Source organism: Bombina bombina, chromosome 9, assembly GCF_027579735.1.
Source record: "Bombina bombina isolate aBomBom1 chromosome 9, aBomBom1.pri, whole genome shotgun sequence".
NCBI lineage: Eukaryota > Metazoa > Chordata > Amphibia > Anura > Bombinatoridae > Bombina > Bombina bombina.
The window spans coordinates 253,593,455-253,619,462 of record NC_069507.1 but is presented as its reverse complement, the minus strand read 5'-3'; positions in this window follow the sequence as shown (position 1 = coordinate 253,619,462).

Sequence of the window (26,008 nt, the reverse complement as noted above, 5' to 3'; positions counted from 1 at the left end):
AAAGTAAAATTGGCATTATTGAGAAATCTATAGTTGCTATTTTGAGTTTGAACTGACAGAGTAAAATAGAAAACTCAGAAATACAAAGATTAAATTTAAAAACAGGTTTATGTTAAAACAGGGCTATGTTTAACAGACAAGAAACCATTACCAGAAGCAACATAGAGAATACAAAGAGGTAGAGACAGATAGAAATATAGACAGACATACCAATAGATATATAAATAGATAGATAAAAGATAGACAGACAGATAGATTATAGACTGACAGACAGAGAGAATAGAAAGAGGTAGCGACAGACAGATAGATATAGACGGATAGATTATAGACTGACAGACGGACAGAGAGAATAGAAAGAGGTAGAGACAGATAGAAATATAAACAGAAATACCAATAAATAGACAGACAGACAGACAGACAGACAGATAGATGATAGATAGATAGATAGATAGATAGATAGATAGATAGATTATAGACCGACAGACAGACAAAGAGAATAGAAAAAGGTAGCGAGAGATAGATGATTGATAGATATAAATGATAGATAAATAGATAGAGATAGATGATAGATAGATAGATAGATAGATAGATAGATAGATAGATAGATAGATCGATCGATCGATAGATAGATCGATCGATCGATAGATAGATAGATAGATAGATAGATAGATAGATAGATAGATAGATAGATAGATAGATAGATAGGCAGACAGGCAGATAGATAGATGGTAGATAGATAGATAGATAGATAGATAGGCAGACAGACAGACATATGTCTTACAATGATATGCTCTAACAGATTAGAACATATAATTTTCCCATTATTATGACCCTTTAAACTAGCTTTAACTGTTATTCATTAACAAATGACTTTATAAATGGTTCCATAAACAGAACAACAGAAAATTCCTGCCATATTTTGATAGTGATATTTTGGCTGTCATACACATTATTTATACTTCATTTTGTTGTAATTAAAATACAGAACATGAATAGAATAGTATTGGTACCTGAGAGCGTGATTTAGAACTCTAGATTTTAATTGCCCGAACTGTTTGTTTTTTGTACCTTTGCATACTGAGAAGTAATAAAGAAGTACATACTTCATCAGCTTAGATAACGGAAAAAAATTACATTAGTGGAATTTTTTTATTTGACAACGAAAAGGTAATAAACTAAACAAATACTCTATCTACAAAAATCATTTGCAGACTGTGTAAGCAGGAGAGTCGGGATATTATGTGAGCTGACTAAAGTTATTAAATTACACATTTTAAAGTAACTCTTCTTTCTTTCTGTTCATAAAACCACTGGCTATGGACTGTGTGTTGTTTGTGCGTCTCTATAAGCGTATAGATATGTATGTTTGTGTGTCTCTATAAGCGTATAGATATGTATGTTTGTGTGTCTCTATAAGCGTATAGATATGTATGTTTGTGTGTCTCTATAAGCGTATAGATATGTATGTTTGTGTGTCTCTATAAGCGTATAGATATGTATGTTTGTGTGTCTCTATAAGCGTATAGATATGTATGTTTGTGTGTCTCTGTAAGCGTATAGATATGTATGTTTGTGTGTCTCTATAAGCGTATAGATATGTATGTTTGTGTGTCTCTATAAGCGTATAGATATGTATGTTTGTGTGTCTCTATAAGCGTATAGATATGTATGTTTGTGTGTCTCTATAAGCGTATAGATATGTATGTTTGTGTGTCTCTATAAGCGTATAGATATGTATGTTTGTGTGTCTCTATAAGCGTATAGATCTGTATGTTTGTGTGTCTCTATAAGCGTATAGATATGTATGTTTGTGTGTCTTTATAAGCGTATAGATATGTATGTTTGTGTGTCTCTATAAGCGTATAGATATGTATGTTTGTGTGTCTCTATAAGCGTATAGATATGTATGTTTGTGTGTCTCTATAAGCGTATAGATATGTATGTTTGTGTGTCTCTGTAAGCGTATAGATATGTATGTTTGTGTGTCTCTATAAGCGTATAGATATGTATGTTTGTGTGTCTCTATAAGCGTATAGATATGTATGTTTGTGTGTCTCTATAAGCGTATAGATATGTATGTTTGTGTGTCTCTATAAGCGTATAGATATGTATGTTTGTGTGTCTCTATAAGCGTATAGATATGTATGTTTGTGTGTCTCTATAAGCGTATAGATATGTATGTTTGTGTGTCTCTATAAGCATATAGATATGTATGTTTGTGTGTCTCTATAAGCATATAGATATGTATGTTTGTGTGTCTCTATAAGCGTATAGATATGTATGTTTGTGTGTCTCTATAAGCGTATAGATATGTATGTTTGTGTGTCTCTATAAGCGTATAGATATGTATGTTTGTGTGTCTCTATAAGCGTATAGATATGTATGTTTGTGTGTCTCTATAAGCGTATAGATATGTATGTTTGTGTGTCTCTATAAGCGTATAGATATGTATGTTTGTGTGTCTCTATAAGCATATAGATATGTATGTTTGTGTGTCTCTATAAGCGTATAGATATGTATGTTTGTGTGTCTCTATAAGCGTATAGATATGTATGTTTGTGCGTCTCTATAAGCGTATAGATATGTATGTTTGTGTGTCTCTATAAGCGTATAGATCTGTATGTTTGTGTGTCTCTATAAGCGTATAGATCTGTATGTTTGTGTGTCTCTATAAGCGTATAGATATGTATGTTTGTGTGTCTCTATAAGCGTATAGATATGTATGTTTGTGTGTCTCTATAAGCGTATAGATATGTATGTTTGTGTGTCTCTGTAAGCGTATAGATCTGTATGTTTGTGTGTCTCTATAAGCGTATAGATATGTATGTTTGTGTGTCTCTATAAGCGTATAGATATGTATGTTTGTGTGTCTCTATAAGCGTATAGATATGTATGTTTGTGTGTCTCTATAAGCGTATAGATATGTATGTTTGTGTGTCTCTATAAGCGTATAGATCTGTATGTTTGTGTGTCTCTATAAGCGTATAGATATGTATGTTTGTGTGTCTCTATAAGCGTATAGATATGTATGTTTGTGTGTCTCTATAAGCGTATAGATCTGTATGTTTGTGTGTCTCTATAAGCGTATAGATATGTATGTTTGTGTGTCTCTATAAGCGTATAGATATGTATGTTTGTGTGTCTCTATAAGCGTATAGATATGTATGTTTGTGTGTCTCTATAAGCGTATAGATCTGTATGTTTGTGTGTCTCTATAAGCGTATAGATCTGTATGTTTGTGTGTCTCTATAAGCGTATAGATCTGTATGTTTGTGTGTCTCTATAAGCGTATAGATATGTATGTTTGTGTGTCTCTATAAGCGTATAGATCTGTATGTTTGTGTGTCTCTATAAGCGTATAGATATGTATGTTTGTGTGTCTCTATAAGCGTATAGATATGTATGTTTGTGTGTCTCTATAAGCGTATAGATATGTATGTTTGTGTGTCTCTATAAGCGTATAGATATGTATGTTTGTGTGTCTCTATAAGCGTATAGATATGTATGTTTGTGCGTCTCTATAAGCGTATAGATATGTATGTTTGTGTGTCTCTATAAGCGTATAGATATGTATGTTTGTGCGTCTCTATAAGCGTATAGATATGTATGTTTGTGTGTCTCTATAAGCGTATAGATATGTATGTTTGTGTGTCTCTATAAGCGTATAGATATGTATGTTTGTGTGTCTCTGTAAGCGTATAGATCTGTATGTTTGTGTGTCTCTATAAGCGTATAGATATGTATGTTTGTGTGTCTCTATAAGCGTTTAGATCTGTATGTTTGTGTGTCTCTATAAGCGTATAGATATGTATGTTTGTGCGTCTCTATAAGCGTATAGATATGTATGTTTGTGCGTCTCTATAAGCGTATAGATATGTATGTTTGTGTGTCTCTATAAGCGTATAGATATGTATGTTTGTGTGTCTCTATAAGCTTATAGATATGTATGTTTGTGTGTCTCTATAAGCGTATAGATATGTATGTTTGTGTGTCTCTGTAAGCGTATAGATATGTATGTTTGTGTGTCTCTATAAGCGTATAGATATGTATGTTTGTGTCTGTATAACTGTGTACATGTACTACATGGCCAAAAGTATGTGGACACCCTACTATTTTTTTATTACAGATGTTTCTGCCACACCCATTGCTAACAGATGCATATAATCCAGCACCTAGCCATTACATCTCCATAGAAGAACACTGACAGTACAATAGGTCATACTGAAGAGCATAGTGACTTTAAATGTTACATTCTCATGTAATGTAATGGATTCCACCATTGCCACAAGACAGTTTGTGACAATCATTCCCTACTAGATCTGTGCCGGTGAACTTTAAGTGTTATCATTGTGAATTGTAAGCTTCTAGGAGCAACATCAGCCCAGCCACAAAGTGGTAGACGACTGAAACTCACAGAGTGGGGCTGCTGAGTGCTGAAGCATGTAGCACATAAAAATCCCCTCTCGTCTGTTGTCAGTACAGAGTTCCAAATTGCCTCTGAATGCTACATCAGAACAAGAATTTCATGAAATGGGTTTCCATGGCTGAGCAGCTCTACACAAGCCTTACATCAACATGCACAATGCCAAGTGTTAGAAGGAGGGATGTAAAGCATACTGCCACTGGACTCTACTGTTCAAAGAAAGGTTCATGAAGACATGGTTTGACAAATATGGCATGGAGGAACTTGATTGGCCTGCACAAATCCTTCACCTCAAGCCCCATTGAACACCAGTGAAATCAATTGGAATGCTGATGGGAACTAATACCCAAGATGTGGAGTCCACAAGTAATTGGGCAGGACATTTTTTTTAAGCAGGCATATAATTACTAGACACTGTTGCCTGAAGAACTTTCCTACAAAACACATCAAATCAAAGTATGTTGCTGACTTATAGTAAAATTAATTCAATTTAATCCTAATTCTTGAAAATCCAAAAAGAAACTGATCTAGAAAAAAGGGCAATAATAAGTTTTGGAAAAGGCTATACCACCTCCAAGAAATTCTTGGCATTAATTTCATGAGTAGAGATAATTTCAAGAAAACTTTACTCCAGACCTCATGCTAAAATAATCTATAACATCTATCTTTAGTAATTTCACCTTAATTGTTAGTTGTGTTATAAGATAATAGTCTCTACTTCTATAATGTCATAGATTAATCAGCAAGACAGATGTATTGCTGATTCAGAGAAACATAGAGAAAGTTATATTGTTTGTTAGTGATTTTCTGAATACCCTTAAAATAAGATAAATGTATTTCTTTCATGTAATTGGCAAGAGTCCATGAGCTAGTGGGATATACAATCCTACCAGGAGGGGCAAAGTTTCCCAAACCTCAAAATGCCTATAAATACACCCCTCACCACACCCACAATTCAGTTTTACAAACTCTGCCTCCTATGGATGTGGTGAAGTAAGTTTGTGCTTGATTTTGTTCTGTGATATGCGCTTCTCAACATTTTGAAGCCTGATTCCTCTCAGAGTAGAGTGAATGTCAGAGGGAGGTGAAGGGAGTATCACCTATTGCATTCTATGGTTTTCCTCACAGGAAATCTTTTCATAGGTTCTCTGTTATCAATCGTAGAGATTCATCTCCTTCCTCCCTTTTCAGATCGACAATATACTCTCATATTCCATTACCTCTACTGAAAAATGTTTCAGTATGGTATATAGCAGTTTGGCTATCTGTGTCAGGCTCTCGTTTTCCTTTTCCACCTTCACTGTCCCTTTAAGCATGTAATTGGTACACTACGCTATTTAAGTTCATTAGTTCCAGCACTCCTTGCTGGATTAATGTGTTACCCGCTTCCAGTAGGTATGAACTCTCTGGCCAATCCGGCTCCTCAAGCCTAAATTCCAAGTCTCCTGCTGCTAATAAGCATACAGAAGTCACGCTCTCCTCCTGCAGTTCTCTCACTACAGCCTCCGCTCTCAACATAGTGAGACACTGCTAGTCCTATTACATCATCAGCTGCAGCCGGACTCTGAGCACTACCTGCCGCTCTAGGCATTCACCGCAGCTAACCGCACTGGAGGCTCAGCTCCTACGGACTTCTCCCTAAGGATCCAGGGCTACCAACAACTGGGGTTATCAGGTCGTATTAAGAACAGTTAACTGCCAATACTCAATCTGTTATTCATGTTGTCTGTTACCCAAGGTCTGTCAATGTGTAAAGCATTTGTATTATTCTGGTACCACCACTAGGCTGCTTTTTTCTATCCTCGCCTGGAAATAATTAGTGCTGTTCCCCTGTGTGAACTTGTCACTAACTTAAGGGCTATATTAAGACAGTAGGGATAACGTTAGGCTTCTGCTAGAGGTCGTTATCCTCTCTGTCACACGCTACCACTTGTTTTACTAACCGTATGCAGCTCATATTCATGCAGACACTCACACTGCTACTCTCAAACTAAACAGAAGGATCCTCTCACACATTCAATCTCAGTACAGTCACTATATATACTGATATATTAATCCAGCCTAAAATAGGAGTTTTATAATTGAGAAATGGATCCGACAGAAGTTGCAAACCAAGTAGTGGTTCTCACACATAAATCTATGCATGTACTGTGCATCCTCAGAACACAACGTGAAAATCTGTCCACTCCTAAAAAAGATGAATTCGGGTGGGAAAACCATTATTTCTCTTAGCATACCTCTAACAAATAGCAGTGATCCTCACTAAATGTTACCTTTCTCCTTACAGTGGGACTCACATCACCTAAAAGCTGAAGTCATAATCGATACTGGGGCATCTGGTAATTATATCAACAATGAGTTTGTTGTTCAAAATAAAATACCTACCCTTGAAAAACAGTCTCCAGTGTCTATTAACCTTATTGACGGTTCTTCTCTCTCCTCAGGTCCTGTTACACACGAGACCATACCCATCCTTCTTTGTACGAATTCTGGACATAGAGAATCTTTAAGTTTCAACGTACTTCCCAGTCCTATCTACCCTATTATCCTAGGTCTATCTTGGCTCAAGATACACAAACCCACCTTTGACTGGCAACATATGACGTTATCACTGACCTCACATTACTGAAAACAGACATGTTTCCCTTTACATAACATCTTACTAACATCCAGCTCTGTCTTTTTACAAAGATTTTCAGGATGTCTTTAATAAAACTGAAGCTGAAACTTTACCACCCCATAGGCCATATGATTGCCCTATAGATCTACTACCTGGTGCAACTATACCATTTGGCCATATATACCCCTTGTCCAAGCCCGAATTAGACCATTTATAGGTTTATGTACAGGAAAACCTAGCGAAGGGGTTCATAAGACCATCTACCTCCCCAGCAGGTGCGGGTATATTTTTTGTGAAAAACAAAGATCAGTCTTTAAGGCCCATAATTGACTATAGGGAATTGAATAAGAGAACAAAAAAGAACCGTTACCCACTCCCTTTAATCCCTGAGTTAATAGTGAGGTTGCACACTGCCAAGGTCTTCACTAAATTGGACCGCAGGGGTGCATATAACCTCATAAGAATGAGAGCTGGTGATGAATGGCTGACGGCATTTCGAACCCGTTTTGGCCTCTATGAATACACTGTTATGCCATTTGGCCTATGTAATGCTCCGGCTACATTCCAGTGCTTTATAAATGATATATACAGAGACATACTAGATGTTTTCATCGTAGTATATTTGGATGACATACTCATCTTCTCAGACAACCTACAAAAACATCAGACACACACCAGATCAGTTCTAGCTCGATTATGCGAACATAAATTGTACGCAAAACTAGAGAAATATGAATTTAACACTACTCAGGTCACTTTCTTGGGGTATGTAATATCCAGCACAGGTATTAAAATGGATGACAAAAAGATCCATGCTATTACGCACTGGCCTACCCAAAAGTCTAGAAGGGAGGTACAAAGATTCCTAGGCTTTGCCAACTTCTATTCAAAATTCAACCAAAACTTTGCTCACATTGCTAAGCCTCTGACCAACTTGACAAAGTTAGACAATACATTTACTTGGACACACGACTGTCAAAGGGTATTCAAACAACTCAAGTCGAAGTTTACCACAGCCCCAATATTGAAATTCCCCAATACGAACTTACAATACATCATTGAAGTTGACGCATCAGATTTCGCTCTAGGGGCTGTACTTTCACAAAAGCAGTCCCTCACAGATACTATGCACCCCGTTGCATACTTCTCCAGGCTTATGGTTCCAGCTGAACGGAATTATCCGGTGGGGGAAAAAGAGATGCTGGCTATCAAATACGTTTTTGAACAGTGGCGTCATTTGTTAGAGGGAGCCACATATCCTATCATAGTGATAACAGACCACAAAAAACTTCAGTATCTGCAACAAAACAGAACCTTGTCCGTCCGTTTTGATTATGTCATTACTTACCATCCGGGTAATCGTAATGGAAAGGCTGATGCTTTCTCCAGAAGAGACTCCAGACCACTCATACAAGATGCCCCCACTACCGTCATACCCAAATCAAATTTCTTAGGTTTACTCATTAACCATCACCCAGATTTTAAGAACTCCCAGTTACTTGACTCCTTGATTCCGCTTCATCTTCTGCAAGTGAAACAGAACGGACTCTACTACCACGGAGACCAGCCTTATATACCTGCGGAGTACAGACCCGAGCTCCTCCGGTCTTGTCATGACTCCCCTCTTTCTGGGCATCTGGGTGTTCGAAAAACTCTGGATCTACTCTGACGGTTTTATTGGTGACCTTCAATGACTAACTCAGTTAAGGATTACATCTCCCAATGCACCATTTGTGCAACTTCTAAGCCATCACACCAGTTCCCAGTCGGTCTCTTGCAGCCTTACCCGGTTCCCAAGACACCGTGGTCTGACATAGCTATGGATTTCATAGTCGACCTTCAAAAATCCTCATCTTACACTACCATTCTGGTTGTGGTGGATATTTTATCCAAAATGGCACATTTCATACCAGCTACAGGACTACTTACTGCCCACCAAACCATTGAAATGTTCATCAAAGAGATAGTCCGGCTCCATGGTTTACCCACTGCCATACTCACTGACAGGGATTCACAATTCACGTCTCGTTTCTGGAAACAACTTTGCCAATCCTTACACATCACTCAAAAACTCACCATCTCCTACCACCCACAGACTAATGGTCAAGCAGAGCGGACTAACCAGTGGCTTGAGCAATACCTTCGCTGTTTCTGCTCAAATCAGCAAGAGACCTGGGCAAAGCACCTACTGTTAGCGGAATTCGCTTACAACAATGCCACTAACACCGCAACAGCTTATAGTCCTTTCTATATAAACTATGGGTTACATCCTAGGATCAACTACTACCCCTATATTCGGTCTCCCAATCCACAAGTGAACAACACCGTGAATGACATCTCACAAACGTTCGCCATCATCCAGGATAACATCAAACATGCTCAGGCCTCCCATAAGAGATACTATGATCTACGTCATACACCTCAACCCAAATACCAGGTGGGACAACTAGTATGGCTTTCAACTAAGAACTTGAGTTTGCACACACCCTCGAGAAAACTCAGCAAACTCTTCATCGGACTATTTCCGATTAGAGCTGTCTCTAATCCCGCTACCGATACCCTACAACTTTCAGACACATACAAACTTCATCCAACCTTCCATGTCCTCTCTGGTTAAACCTTGTCTCTCTAACAATCTGGCAATTAATTCTATCTCGCATGACCTCACTCAACCTCTGGATGTGGATTATGAGGTACAGGCTATTCTGGATTCTAGACACCGATGTGGGATCCTGGAATACCTGATACATTGGAAGGGGTATGATCATGCTGAGGACTCCTGGGAGCCTGCCGACTCTGTTTCAGCCCCTAGGTGTGTCTCCCTATTTCGCCAATGGCATCCAGATAGACCTGGTCCGTGAACCTCGCTGTGGTTTTTTTTTTGGGGGGTCTATGTCAGGCTCTCTTTTTCCTTTTCCACCTTCACTGTCCCTTTAAGCATGTAATTGGTACATTACGCTATTTAAGTTCATTAGTTCCAGCACTCCTTGCTGGATTAATGTGTTACCCGCTTTCAGTAGGTGTGAACTCTCTGTCCAATCCGGCTCCTCAAGCCTAAATCGCAAGTCTCCTGCAGCAAGCATACGGAAGTCACGCTCTCCTCCTGCAGTTCTCTCACTACAGCCTCCGCTCTCAACATAGTGAGACACTGCTAGTCCTACTACGTCATCAGCTGCAGCCGGACTCTGAGCACTACCCGCCGCTCTAGGCAACCACTGCAGCTAAAAGGCACTGGAGGCTCAGCTCCTACGGACTTCTCCCTAAGGATCCAGGGCTACCAACAACCGGGGTTATCAGGTTGTATTAAGAACAGTTAACTGCCAATACTCAATCTGTTATTCCTGTTGCTGCAGTGTTACCCAAGGTCTGCCAATGTGTTAAGCATTTGTATTATTCTGGTACCGCCGCTAGGCTGCTTATTCTATCCTCGCCTGGAAATAATTAGTGCTGTTCCCCTGTGTGAACTTGTCACTAACTTAAGGGCTATATTAAGACAGTAGGGATAACGTTAGGCTTCTGCTAGAGGTCGTTATCTTCTCTGTCACACACTACCACTTGTTTTACTAACCGTATGCAGCTCATATTCATGCAGACACTCACACTGCCACTCTCAAACTAAACAGAAGGATCCTCTCACACATTCAATCTCAGTACAGTCACTATATATACTGATAATCTGCTATATGTGGATGGGTGTCTTTCTGTAAGTATGTTTTTATTTCTTAAAGACACTCTCAGCTATGGTTTGGCACTTTATGTATTAATGTAAAGTTCTAAATATATGTATTGTACTTATATTTGCCATGAGTCAGGTTTATGTATATTTCCTTTTGAAGACTATCAGTTTCAAAATTGGGAAAAACATATTTAGGAAGTTATTTTTTTCTTATCTTGGGTATAGTCTTTTCTTCAAAATTTACTGTTTTCATAAATTTTCTAAGGCAAAATATAGGCTCGCGAGGACGCAAAATGCTGATATTTATTGCATCATTCTTGACACGAGAATTTTTTTGGCGCGAAAGTACGTTCAGTGACGCAAATTCACCATTTCCGGCATATTAGTTGACACCAGGTTTCCTTGTACAAGGTTGTGTCTGCCATGATGCGAGTTGAGTCATTTCCAAATGTTAGCGCCAAAAAATTTCATTCTGCTTTGCGCGTCATACTTGGCGCCAAATAATTTTATTATTTAAACCCCACTTTCTATATGCCTCTTGCCTTTTTCTATGCTCAGAGGGCTATGTTGTTTGCATTTTTTCCCATTCCTGAAACTGTTATATAAGGAAATTGATAATTTTACTTTATATGTTGTTGTTTTTTTTTCTCTTACATTTGCAAGATGTCTCAATCTGATCCTGTCTCAGAAACCACTGTTGGATTCCTGCGGCCTGATAACAGTTCTACCAAAGATAAGTGTATCTGTTGTAAGTTAGCGGAGATTATATCTCCAGCTGTAGTATGTAACAGTTGTCATGATAAACTTTTACATGCAGATAATGTATCCATCAGTACTAGTATAATGCCTGTTGTTCCTTCAACATCTAATGTACATAATATCCCAGTGAATATAAAAGATTTTATTGCTGATGCGATTCAGAAGGCTTTGTCTGTCATTCCGCCTTCTAATAAACGTAAAAGGTCTTTTAAAACTTCTCATAAAGATGATGAATTTTCAAATGACCAAAAACATACTGGATTATCCTCCTCTGATGAGGATCTATCTGATTTAGAAGATCCTACCTCAGATATTGACACTGACAAATCTTTTTATCTCTTTAAGATGGAGTATATTTGTTCCTTGTTGAAAGAAGTGTTTATTACTTTGGATATTGAGGAAACTCTTGATATTAAAACTAGCAAACATTTAAATTCTGTTTATAAACCTCCTGTGGTTACTTCAGATGTTTTTTCCAGTTCCTGATGCTATTTCTGATATGATTTCAAAGGAATGAAATAGGCCTGGTACTTCTTTTATTCCTTCTTCTAGGTTTAAAAAGTTGTATCCTTTGCCAGCAGCCAGTTTGGAGTTTTGGGAAAAAATCCCCAAAGTTGATGGGGCTATTTCTACTCTTGCCAAACGTACTACTATCCCTATGGAAGATGGTACTTCCTTTAAGGATCCTTTAGATAGGAAACTTGAATCTTATCTAAGGAAAGCTTATTTATTTTCTGGCTATCTTCTCAGGCCATCAATTTCTATAGCTGATGTTGCAGCTGCATCAACCTTCTGGTTGGAAAGCTTAGTGCAACAACAATCAGATTCTGATTTTTCTAGCATTGTTTGCTTGCTTCAACATGCTAATCATTTTATCTGTGATGCTATATTTGATATCATCAAAATTGATTTGTGGCTCAAATATTAGAATGCTGACATGGTATCTAAGTCTCGATTACTATCTATTTCTATCCAAGGTAACAATTTATTTGGTTCTCAGTTGGATTCCATTATTTCAACTGTCACTGGGGGGGGAGGGAGTTTTTTTTTACCTCAGGATAAAAGATCTAAAGGTAAATCTAAAGCTTCTAATCGATTTTGTTCTTTTCGACAGAATATGGAACAGAAACCAATTCCTTCCCCCAAGGAATCTGGTTCCAATTGGAAGCCTTCTTCATGTTAGAATAAATCCAAGCCTTTTAAGAAACCAAAGCCAGCCCCCAAGTCTGCACGGATGGTGTGGCCCTCATTCCAGTTCAGCTGGTGGGGAGCAGATTAAACATTTCCCAGAACATTTGGGCAGATTCTATCCAAAATCATTGGATTCAGAGAATTGTCTCTCAAGGGTATTGAATAGGATTCAGAATAAGACCTCCTGTGAGAAGATTTTTTCTCTCACGCGTTCCAGCAAATCCAGTGAAGCCTCAGGCTTTTCTGAAGTGTGTTTCAGATAAAGAGCTTTCAGGGGTAATTATACCAGTTCCGTTTCAGGAACAGGGTCTGGGGTTTTATACAAATCTATTCATTGTCCCAAAGAAAGAAAATTCATTCAGGCCAGTTCGGGATCTGACAATTTTGAACCGTTTTGTAAGAATGCCAACTTTCAAAATGGTGACTATAAGGACTATTCTGCCTTTTGTTTAGCAAGGTCATTATATATCCACGATAGCCATACAGGATGCATATCTTCACATTCCGATTCATCCAGATCACTATTGGTTTCTGAGATTCTCTTTTCTAGACAAGCATTACCAATTTGTTGCTCTTCCATTTGTCTTAGAGACAGTTCCAATAATTATTTCAAAGGTTCTTAGTGCCCTACTCTCTGTAATCAGAGAACAGGGTATTGGTGTGTTTCCTTATTTGGATGATATCTTGGTACTAGCTCAGTCTTTACATTCTTCAGAATATCACACAAATCAACTAGTGTTTTTTTCTTCAAAGACAGGGTCACCTTTTTAGGTTTCCAGATAGACAGATTAAGATTCTTCCAAAATATTTGGGCAGATTCTGTCCAAAATCAATGGATTCAGAGTATTGTCTCTCAAGGGTACCAAATAGGATTCAGAGTAAGACCTCCTGTGAGAAGATTTTTTTTCTCTCAGCAAATCCAGTAAAGGCTCAGGCTTGTCTAAAGTGTGTTTCAGACCTGGAACTTTCAGGGGTAATCATACCAGTTCTGTTTCAGGGACAGGGTCTGGCGTTTTATTCAAATCTATTCATTCTCCCAAAGAAAGAAAATTCATTCAGGCCAGTTCTGGATCTGAAAATTTTGAATCGTTATGTAAGAGTGACAACTTTCAAAATGGTGACTATAAGGAATATTCTACCTTTTGTTCAGAAAGGGCATTATATGTCCACAATAGACTTACAGGATGCATATCTTCATATTCTGATTCATCCAGACCACTATCAGTTTCTGAGATTCTCAAGCATTACCAGTTTCTGAGATTCTCAAGCATTACCAATTTGTCGCTCTTCTGTTTGGCCTAGCGACAGCTCCAAGAATCTTTTCAAAGTTTCTCGGTGCCCTACTCTCCGTAATCAGAGAATGAGGTATTGCGGCCACTAAAGATTTCAGGAAGACTTCTAGTCTATTTGTTGTCTTTTCTGGTTCTAGGAAAGGTCAGAAAGCTTCTGCCATTTCCTTGGCATCTTGGTTAAAGCTTTTGATTCATAAGGCTTATGTGGAGTCGGGTCAGGCCCCGCCTCAGAGAATCACAGCTCATTCTACTAGATCAGTCTCCACTTTGTGAGCTTTTAAGTATGAAGCTTCAGTTGATCAGATTTGCAAAGCAGCGACTTGGTCTTCTTTGCATACATTTACTAAATTCTACCGTTTTAATGTATTTGCCTCTTCGGAAGCAGTTTTTGGTAGAAAAGTTCTTCAGGCAGCTGTTTCAGTTTGATTCCTCTGCTTATGTTTTAAGTTTTTTTCTTTTCAATTATAAGAAAAACATATTCTTTTGGTTGTGGATTAAATTTTTCAGCAGAAAATGGCTGTTTTTATTTTATCCTTCCCTCTCTAGTGACTTTTCTGTGGAGTTCCACATCTTGGGTATTACTATCCCATACATCACTAGCTCATGGACTCTTGCCAATTACATGAAAGAAAACATAATTTATTTAAGAACTTACCTGATAAATTCATTTTTTTAATAATGGCAAGAGTCCATGAGGCCCACCCTTTTTATGGTGGTTATGATTTTTTGTATAAAGCACAATTATATTTCCAGTTCCTTTTTTTGATGCTTTTTACTCCTTTTTCTATCGACCCACTATTTGGCTATTCATTAAACTGAATTGTGGGTGTGATGAGGGGTGTATTTATAGGCATTTTGAGGTTTGGGAAACTTTGCCCCTGCTGGTAGGATTGTATATCCCATATGTCACTAGCTCATGGACTCTTGCCAATATGGAAGAAATTAATGTATCAGGTAAGTTCTTACATAAATTATGTTTCTTACTCAAGGTACTATATTTGGATGGATAAGCCTCTCCGGCTTCTTTCTTTGATCTATACTCCTAAACAGAGAATATTTTAGAAATCCACTAGATTCTATGATAAATCATAATATTTTATCTCAGAAATGTCCTTTTAACTGCTAATTTCAGTATAAATCAATAATCTTCTCCTATAAGGTCAGAGAGTAATTACCAATACAGCCTTATTGCTGAAAACTTAAAAAAATATAGATATAAATATATATAAAAATATAGAAAAATTATCATACTATCTGCTAGTGAATTATATAATATCTCTAAAATAAGTTAAGGGTTAAGTGACTTCTGATGTATAACTATATATTGTGATTAACAGTTACGTATGTTTATGGTTTTTAAACACTCATTCTAGTATACCGTAATTTGCTGCATTGTCTCATACTGTCACTTAATCGTATATATGTCATTTATATATTTCTGAAGCCTAGCCTTCTTGTAATTGCTTATTTTACAAATTCAACATCTGATGTATAACCATATATTGAGACTTAGAGCTATGTATGCTCATGGTCCTTAACCATTTATGCTAAAACTTTACAACTTGTTGCATAATTTCATGTCGTGACCCATCTGCCTATTTGTCATTGTAAAGGAGATAAAATACAGAGTTAAATTTTCATTTATTTCCTGTCACAAGAGATATATAGATCTTTTTTTTAATTAAAATTTAGATAAAAGGGGGAAAAAAAGGGAAAAAGAGAGATAAAAACTGAAAGGGATTATAAAATATATCAGATATTAAACACTGATTTAGGGACACGTTAGAGCACTAAAAAATGTTCACAAAAATATATTTACTGGACTTCTGTTTTTAAAGGGAGGAAGAGGAGAAACACATTGAATATACTCCCTCCTTCACTTTTACACATAATTTCTTTTTTTCACATATGGAAATATTAGTTATTTCCTCTAAGAATAAATTCCCTGCAATGGCCTCAAAAAGTAGGCAAGAAAGGAAAATAAGCAAAGGATTGTCTGAATCAATTAGAAATAGTTCAGAGGAGATTACTCTTATACAGAATCCAATTGATTCAGAAACTATTATAAAACAACTAACTGACATATTTATGCCCCAGTTTACACAAGTTAGACAGGGGTTAGACTCATTATCCACTGAAGTAAAAACTATTAAAAAATCGCATTATTGAAGTCAGAGATTCTCAGATGTGGAGGATAGGGCGAATACGCAATAAATAGACATAATTGAACTAAAAAAACAATATGCAGCATTGAAAATTAAGATGAAAGATCTTGATAATCGTTCTGAACGAAATAATTTAAGATTAATTGGTATTACAGAAGGATTTATAAATGAAGATCTAATGCAATTCACAACACACTATCTACCTAAATTAATAGGCCTCCCAATTGAGACTACTACTATTACTATTGAAAGAATACATAGAATATAAGCAATTAGAAATAACTTGCAGCACAATCCCTCACCCAGACCAGTGATGATGAAATGCTTGGACTACCAAGATAAGGTCAAAATCTTGAGGGTGTATAAAAGTTTGCTAAATACCCCATTTATTGAGGGGGATTTTTTTTTATCTTCCAATATTTTTCTATCTATACAGTGAACAAGAGAAGGACGCTGATCCCGATCTGTACTTAGTATATCAAAGCTGGAATTAATGCCACTATTATTTACCCTGCTAAATTAAAGATCACAATAGACTCCAATTGTTTGATAATCCAGTTTCAGCCCAAGTATTTAGCTGAAGAAAGATAAAGTTTCAATCTGGCTAAATGGGCAAAATCATTGTATATGCGATTAATGATGATTGAATATAAGTACAGTGTTTTTAATCTCTTATTCCTCCTTTTTTTCCCTTCCCTCCTCTCATTCCCCCTCTCTCCCCCCCTCCCCCCAATTTTTCAAAATAACTAGATATGGTTGCTATGTCTTATTAATCTAAGATAAAATGAGTTTAAAAAAAACCTCATGGAACATTTGCATGCTGATATAGCATTTATACAAGAGACCCATCTCTCCAAATCAGAATCTGAAAAATTAAAGACTGGCTGGGTAGGCAAAAAAAAATTTAAACCCTGTAAAAAAATAAAAAAAGGAGTATCTATTCTGTTTAAAAAATCATTAAACTTTACTTTAATCTCACAAGAGACAGATAAAGATGAAAGGTACAGTAGTCTTCATAATCAGATATTTGCATTGTGCAATGTCTATGGTCCTAATAATAGAGATATATCTTTTTGGGATAAAATTCAAAATAGAATAATTACTAACCTGAATAATAATATCATAATAGGTGGGGATTTTAATATTGCTCCTCTAGCCAACTTGGATAGGATGGGAAAACCAGCTGATAATAGGGCCAACTTCAGGGAGACTAAACTGCATAAACACATGCTTAAACATTTAAGTATTAAAGACATTTGGAGGCTGAAAAATCCAAATAAAAGAGAATACACGTGCCTATCAAAAGCTCACAAGACACACTCACGTATAGATTACTTCCTGATCTCCCCTACACTGACAGATAGGATTGAAAAGACAGAAATATCAGATATTATGAAATATTATCTGACCATTACCAAATTACTATGAAACTTACATTTGCTAAACAAGTCAAAAATTCAGGATTGAGGTTCCCACGATATTTAATAAACAATAATACGTTTACTCAATTTTTAAAAAGTAAATGGGAAGAATTTCTACATTTTAACAATAATTATTTTGAAAAAAATATTTTTTTTGAGAGGCCTTTAAATGCATGATTAGAGGTGATATTATAGCATATATGATAGCTAAAAAAAAAAAAGATAAGATTCAGATCAGAGCAATTAGCACATCATCTAAGTAATGCATATAACAGATACTTAACAAATAGAAATTTGGGAAACTGGAACATATTTCATATATTGAAGCAAAAGCTGATAGAGATAATTTTCTACTGGTACAAATGCAACAGGCAGAAAGGAAATCAAAGAGTATGTTTATTAGATATGGAATTTATTTGGGGAAATATCTTGCCAACTTGACTAGAAATCAAAAAAAAGAATAATCATATCTCTGTAATTAAAAAGGAGGGGGAATCCATTATCTCAACTGATGGAAACATACAATAATTCCTAATTTATTATAAGAAAGTGTATAGTGATCCAAAAATAGACGAAGCAAAAAAAAAAAATCTTCTGGGAAAAAAGTCAGTTCCACAGATAAGTGAAGAACAATTAGAAACAATGGAAACCCCTATAACAATTGAGGAAGTTGAAGCTGTCATTAAGACATCCACTACCAATAAAGCAGCTGGCCCTGATAGATCACCTTATGAAGTTTATAAAATATTGAAAGAATCAATTGGGTCTACTTTAACAAACCTTTATAATCATTATCTTATAAAGGGGATGGAACCATCCAAAAACTTTATACAGTCATATACATCATAAATATTAAAACCAGATAAAAATTCGGAAAATATGGGGTCGTGTAGACCTATTGCTTTACTTAATACAGACTATAAGATTCTGACTTCTATTATAGCTAACAGAATGCAAAACTTAATGAACATTATTATCCATAAATATCAATTGGGATTTATAAGAGGTAGATCATCTATCTGAAATTTACACAAGTTTTTACAATACTATCATATTTAAATGCTCAAGAACAGATAGGCAAAGATATAAATCTGAATAACTCTATATTATTATCTCTAGATGCTGAAAAAGCTTTTGATTCCATTACCTATGATCATCTGTTTACAACCCTATATAAATTTGATTTTAAAAATAAATTCCTTTAGCTAATACAATCTTTATATAATATGCCAATGTCCTCCCTAATAGTTAAATTTTCTAAATCAGAACCATTTACACTATATAAGGGCATGCGGCAAGGGTGCCCCCTTTCACCTCTACTTTTTGATCTAGCCATTGAATCCTTGGCAATAGCAATAAGGAATAGTATTGAAGGCATTAAAGTGATGGATAAGGAAGTATTAATTTCTCTTTATGCAGATGATCTCTCATTATTTATGAATAAAACATATATATATATATATATATATATATATATATATATATATATATATATATATATATATATATATATATATATATATATATATATATAACTTTGGATCTTTTTCTGGACATAAAATAAATTAGTTCAAATCTGAATTATTATGGCTTAATAGTAAACCCTCTATAATATCTCACCCCTTCCGAGAAGTTCAAAATAATTTTAAATATCTAGGTATTAAAATATCCCACTCACCGAAGCTTTGGTATGATATAAATTACAGAGATAAATTAAATCAGATATGTGATACTCTAGCCAGGTGGTCTAAATTACCCTTATCTTTAATGGGCAAAATAAACATTTTCAAAATAAAAAATAAAATATTTTATCTAATGCAAACTTTCCTGTTTCCTCTATATTACTCTGATATACAAATGATAAATAAAAACCTAACTAAATTTCTTTGACATGGTAAGAGGCCAATGCTAAGTTTGGAAAAATTGCAAATGCCGAAAGAAAAAGGTGGGCTGAATCTACCTAATCTATAATAAAATAGCTCTAGCAAAATTTGTAATCGATTGGCTAATCACAGGCGATTATTATGTGTATGTGGAACTCCTTTCACATTATCAGCATTAGCACACATTCAGGTAAGATACTTACCTCTATTATGTAAAAAGATGCCTGTTTTTAGAGAATCTATTAAAGCTTGGCTAGATATTTGCTTAATCAGCGGATCTAACTTTTTGGTATCTGAATATCTCCCCATACAGGAAAAAAATACTCTCTTTATAGCAGGCTTCACAGCAAAGCCTTTTATGGATTTGGCAGAATTATGACTTAAACATCTTTCTCAATTAAAAAATAAATAAGATAATTTGTTTAAAACTTTTCAGAATATTAAACAAGAATTTGAGATTCCCAAAAGTCATTTATTTGCCTATTACCAGGTAAGAAACTATACAAATGTCTCTATTTCAACACTTTGGGTATAATTGGAGTTCCAAATTTATGGAAAAATGTTTAATTCAGTTCAGAAGCGGAATCTATTCTATCTCCTCTACCTACAAGGCCCTAATGAATATAAAAAGTGAGAAAATAATGCAAATAACTAATTCTAAGTGGGCCGAAATACTAGGTACAGACTTAGAAGACAATGTAATAACTCAGAGCATTAGGATAATTAATAAAGCATCCTTAGCAACATATTATCAGGAATCCCAAATTAAATTAATTCAGATGGCTTATCTAACTCCCTATGGTTAAAATAACCAAAATGGGAGAAGCTCTCTGTATAAAATGTGGAAATAGAAAGGCAAATATTTTACACTGTTTCTGGTATTGTCATAAAATTAGAAGATTTTGGCATAAATTATCTAACTGATTAAGCAATGTAATCAAAATTAAGATTATACTTGAAATACAAGATGTTATCTTCCTTTTGGATGGATTTAGATATTATGGAGACACTAATGGCTAGATTACGAGTTGTGCGTTAAGGTAAAAAAGCAGCGTTAAGAGGTCCTAGCGCTGCTTTTTTACGCCCGCTGCTATTACGAGTCTTGCAGGTATAGGTGTACCGCACACTTCTTTGGCCTTACCACAAAACGACTTGCGTAAACTTCGGAAAGTCTTTTTTCTATGGGACTTCCATAGTGCCGGTATTACAAGTCTGTCCTGGGAGGCCAAAAAGTGAGCGGTACACCCTACCCCGTCAAGAGTCCTAACGCATATAAAAGTTAAGAGTTTTATGGTACAACGCCGGAACATAAAACTCATAACTAAAGTGCTAAAAAGTACACTAACACTCATAAACTACCTATTAACCCCTAAACTGAGGCCCTCCCGCATCGCAAACACTAAAATAAAATGTTTAACCCCTAATCTGCCGCTCCGGACATTGCCGCCACCTACATTATATTTATGAACCCCAAATCTGCTGCACCCAACATCGTCGACACCTACATTATATTTATTAACCCCTAATCTGCCGCCCCCAATGTCGCCGCAACCTACCTACACTTATTAACCCGTAATCTGCTGCCCCCAACGTCGCCGCCACTATAATAAACATATTAACCCCTAAACCGCCGCACTCCTGCCTCGCAAACATTAGTTAAATAGTATTAACCCCTAATCTGCCGTCCCTAACATCGCCGCCACCTACCTACATTTATTAACCCCTAATCTGCCGCCCCCAACGTCGCCACCACTATAATAAACATATTAACCCCTAAACTGCCGCACTCCCGCCTCGCAAACATTAGTTAAATATTATTAACCCCTAATCTGCCGTCCCTAACATTGCCGCCACCTACCTACATTTATTAACCCCTAATCTGCTGCCCCCAATGTTGCCACCACTATAATAAACATATTAACCCCTAAACCGCCGCACTCCCGCCTCGCAATCATTAGTTAAATATTATTAACCCCTAATCTGCCGTCCCTAACATCGCCGCCACCTACCTACATTTATTAACCCCTAATCTGCCGCCCCCAACGTCGCCGCCACTATACTAAATGTATTATCCCTAAACCTAAGTCTAACCCTAACCCTAACACCCCCTACCTTAAATATAATTAAATCTAAATCAAATGTACTATTAATAACTAAATAATTCCTATTTAAAACTAAATACTTACCTGTAAAATAAACCCTAAGCTAGCTACAATATAACTAATAGTTACATTGTAGCTAGCGTAGGGTTTATTTTTATTTTGCAGGCAAGTTTGTATTTATTTTAACTAGGTACAATAGTTATTAACTATTTAATAACTACCTAGCTAAAATAAATACAAAAGTACCTGTAAAATAAAACCTAACCTAAGTTACAATAACACCTAACACTACACTATAATTAAATACATTTACTAAATTAACAACAATTAAATAAATTAAATTAAATTAGCTAAAGTACAAAAAAACACACTAAATTACAGAAATTAATAAACAAATTACAATATCTTTAAACTAATTAGACCTAATCTAATAGCCATATCAAAATAAAATAAGCCGCCCCAAAATAAAAAACCCCTAGCCTAAACTACCAATAGCCCTTAAAATGGCCTTTTGCTGGGGATTGTCCCAAAGTAATCAGCTCTTTTACCTGTAAAAAAAAAAATACAAACAACTCCCCCAACAGTAAAACCCACCACCCACACAAACAACCCCCCAAATAAAATACTATCTAAAAAAAAACTAAGCTCCCCATTGCCCTGAAAAGGGCATTTGGATGGGCATGGCCCTTAAAAGGGCAGTTAGCTCTTTTGCAGGCCCAAACCCTAACCTAAAAATAAAACCCACCCAATACACCCTTAAAAAAACCTAACACTAACCCCTTGACGATTGACTTACTGTTCTGAAGACTGGACATCCTTCTATAAGGAAGCGGCAGAAGTCTTCATCTAACCGGACCGAAGTCCTCAACGAAGCCGGGAGAAGTCTTCATCCAAGCCGGGCGAAGTGGTCCTCCAGTCGGGCAGAAGTCTTCATCCAGACGGCATCTTCTATCTTCACCCATCCGACGTGGAGCGGGTCCATCTTCAAGACATCCGACGTGGAGCATCCTCTTCAAACAAAGTCTTCTTACTGAAAAGAGAAGGGTATTTCAATCCTGAGATTGAAGGATGTACACTTGTCAGCACTCTCATCTAAGAGAAGGTGGCAAATTGGTTAGAACAAGTAATTCCAGGGGGAAGGTAGTCTAAGCCGTAGCAATTAAAATATAACCTTTATTAGGAGTTCAGTTAAAAAAATGATCCACAAACACAAAAGTTTATTAATAAAAAATGGATCATATTTTTAACTGAACTCCTAATAAAGGTTATATTTTAATTGCTACGGCTTAGACTACCTTCCCCCTGGAATAACTTGCTCTAACCAATTTGCCACCTTCTCTTAGATGAGAGTGCTGACAAGTGTACATCCTTCAATCTCAGGATTGAAATACCCTTCTCTTTTCAGAACAAAACAGTACACAGCACCTAACTCTTGTTATTATAGCAAGGCATATTACTTGCCTCAATTATTACAGAGCATCTTAAGAATATCAGATAGTAGTGCCATTAGCTTTTTTCTTTCTCTTAGTGGAAAGTCTTCTTACTGAATGACTGTTCCTTTAAGTGACGTCATCCAAGATTGCGTCCCTTAGATTCCGATTGGCTGATAAAATTCTATCAGCCAATCAGAATTAAGGTAGAAAAAATCATATTGGCTGATGCAATCAGCCAATAGGATTGAAGTTCACTCCTATTGGCTGATCCAATCAGCCAATAGGATTGAGCTCGCATTCTATTGGCTGATTGGAATAGCCAATAGAATGCAAGCTCAATCCTATTGGCTGATTGCAAAAGCCAATAGGATGAAAGCTCAATACTATTGGCTGATTGAAACAGCCAATAGGATTTTTTCAATCTTAATTCCGATTGGCTGATAGAAATCTATCAGCCAATAGGAATCTAAGGGACACCATCTTGGATGACGTCATTTAAAGGAACATTCATTGTTGAAGAAGACGTCAATTGAACAGGATGCTCCTCATCGGATGTCTTGAAGATGGAGCTGCTCCGCGCCGGATGGATGAAGATAGAAGATGCCGTCTGGATGAAGACTTCTGCCAGCTTGGATGAAGACTTAGGCCCGCTTGGATGAAGACTTCTGCCGGCTTCGCTGAGGACTTCTGCCGCTTTGTTGAGGATGGATGTCGGCTCTTCAGAAACTGTAAATGGATCTTCGGGGGTTAGTGTTAGGTTTTTTTAAGGGTTTATTGGGTGGGTTTTAATTTTAGATTAGGGTTTGGGCAAGGAAAAAGAGCTAAATGTCATTTTAAGGGCAATGCCCATCCAAATGCCCTTTTCAGGGCAATGGGGAGCTTAGGTTTTTTAGATTAGGTTTTATTTGGGGGGTTGGTTGTGTGGGTGGTGGGTTTTACTGTTGGGGGGTATTTGTAGTTTTCTTACAGGTAAAAGAGCTGATTTCTTTGGGGCAATGCCCCGCAAATTGCCGTTTTTAGGGCCATTGGTAGTTTATTTTAGGCTAGGGTTTTTTTTATTTCAGGGAGGCTTTTTTATTTTCATAGGGCTCTTAGATTAGGTGTAATTAGTTTAAATATTTGATAATTTATTTTTTATTTTGTGTAACTTAGTGTTTATTTTTTTGTAACAGTGTTTGTTATTTTGTGTAACTTAGTTGTTAGTTTTTTTAGATTTAAATTATTTGAATTGGGTTAGGTTTTTAACTATATAATATAGTTAATTTAATTTGTAGTTTAATGTAATTTTAGTATAACAGTTAGGGTAGATTAATTATTAGTTTAATATAGTTTAATGTTATTTTAGTATAACAGTTAAGGTAGATTGATTATTAGTTTAATATAGTTTAATGTAATTGTAGTATAATAGCTAGGGTAGGTTAATTATTAGTTTAATATAGTTTATTTTAATTCTAAAGATAAGTTTAATGTATTATAAAATAGGGATGAGTTAATATTTAATATAAAGTTAGCGGGTTGTTAGGTTAAGGGGTTAATAGGTTAATTTAGTTTATGGCAATGTGGGGGGCTGGTGGTTTAGGGGTTAATAGGTTTTGTAAGTAGCAGTGATGTGGAAGGCCAGGGGTTTAGGGGTTAATAACTTTATTTAGTTGCGGTGGGCTCCGGGAGTGGAGGGATAGGGGTTAATACATTTATGTAGGTGGTGGCGGTGTCGGAGCGGCAGACTAGGGGTTAATAAGTATAATGTAGGTGGTGGCGGTGGCGGGCGGCAGATTAGGGGTTAATAAGTATAATATAGGTGTCGGCGGTGTCGGGGCGGTAGATTAGGGGTTAATAAGTATAATATATGTTCAATATCTGGCAGCATTGAACATAAACTTTCGCTGCTTTCAGACTCCCATTGATTCCTATGGCTTGAAAAGCAGGTACGCTGGGCCGGAATAGTGGCGAGCGTACCTGTTAGAAATTTTTTAACTAGCAAAATTAGTCAGATAGTGCCAAATTTGCATTTGGAACATCTGCAATGACGTAAGCATCGATCTGTGTCGGACTGAGACCGGCGGATCGTATATTACGTCACAGATTTCAACTTTTGCCAGTCTGTAGGCTTTGATAAATGAGGCGAATCAAGCTCGCCACAATTACGCTGTGGAATTCCAGTGTATTTGCGGTTGACGGCTTGATAAATTGGGGCCTTTCTCTCATTCTGCCCCAAATTATCTTCACTAACTATTCTTTATTTCAAAGACTCAATCTCCTTCTCTACACTTTTTATGAAAAGGTTGACTGCCGGAAAAAGGGACAGAGATGGCATAAACTGTGATTTGGGTTTAAACCTCTATGATGATTACTAATTTGTAATTCTTCTGTCTGAGATTTTTGTTTTAAGAGTACATCCCTCTCTTTTCTAGCTGCAACATATTTATTCCGAAGAAGAGAGCTGAAATTTCCTATAGGCATTTTTCACCCGATTGGCTAACTGGATTCTAAGGCTGTTGTTTTCTTATTCAAAAAACTAAGGTATGATTTAATCTTGCCGTGTAGTAAAGCTTTGGAAGCTTCCCAGAAGGTTTCCATCTTACCATAGGAGAAAATATTAAGGGTACAGAAATCCTTTTTTATTTTTGTTTCAGACAGTTTGAAAATCTAGTATTATTAAGAAAAAAATATGGAAAGGAGAAGAATGGATTTTTATCTTTAGTATTAAAATAAGAAGAGACTAATAAAGATACAATGGCATGGTCCGATATTAATATCTCGTTTATTTCTGCTTTCGTTCTAAGGATAGAGAGTTTTTCAGAGACAAAAATTAAGTTAATCCTGGAAAATGTTTTAAAACATTTAGATTCACATGTATTTAGTTTATGTAGAACACAGGTGGGCTATACAGGGGCCAGGGCATACAAGGGGAGGTGAATAAAGGCTCTTGGCTGAGGGGCCCCACCAATTTGTGTTATCTAGAACCCAGCAAGTGCTATGGGTTGAGGAAAGCTTTATATGTATAAATAATATCATTTTAAAATTGAAACAGCATATTATTCTC